We start from the raw sequence: 309 nt of genomic DNA on the forward strand, positions 1-309 counted from the left end.
TCCCAGATCTATTTTTGTTTATCCTTCCATCTAGTTTGAACTGAATTAGTTCATGATCACTCGAACCAAGGTTGTCCCCTACAACCATTTCTTCTACAAGGTCCTCACTGCTCACCAAAACCAAAAGTAACAAAGTTTGAAAATCCTTGTGGATAGCTCCCGGGGTGGAAAGGGTATTACTGGTCACACAGTTATCTTGTCTTCATTCAAAACACAAACCAAAAAAAGCTGCAAATATTATTTTAGTTGGAAATTTACTTGGGAAGAATAAATTCTGTATCAAATTTGTAAGAAATGTGGAGGTTATTT

The sequence above is a fragment of the Chelonoidis abingdonii genome, chromosome 14 (genome assembly GCF_003597395.2).
Source record: "Chelonoidis abingdonii isolate Lonesome George chromosome 14, CheloAbing_2.0, whole genome shotgun sequence".
Taxonomy (NCBI): domain Eukaryota; kingdom Metazoa; phylum Chordata; order Testudines; family Testudinidae; genus Chelonoidis; species Chelonoidis abingdonii.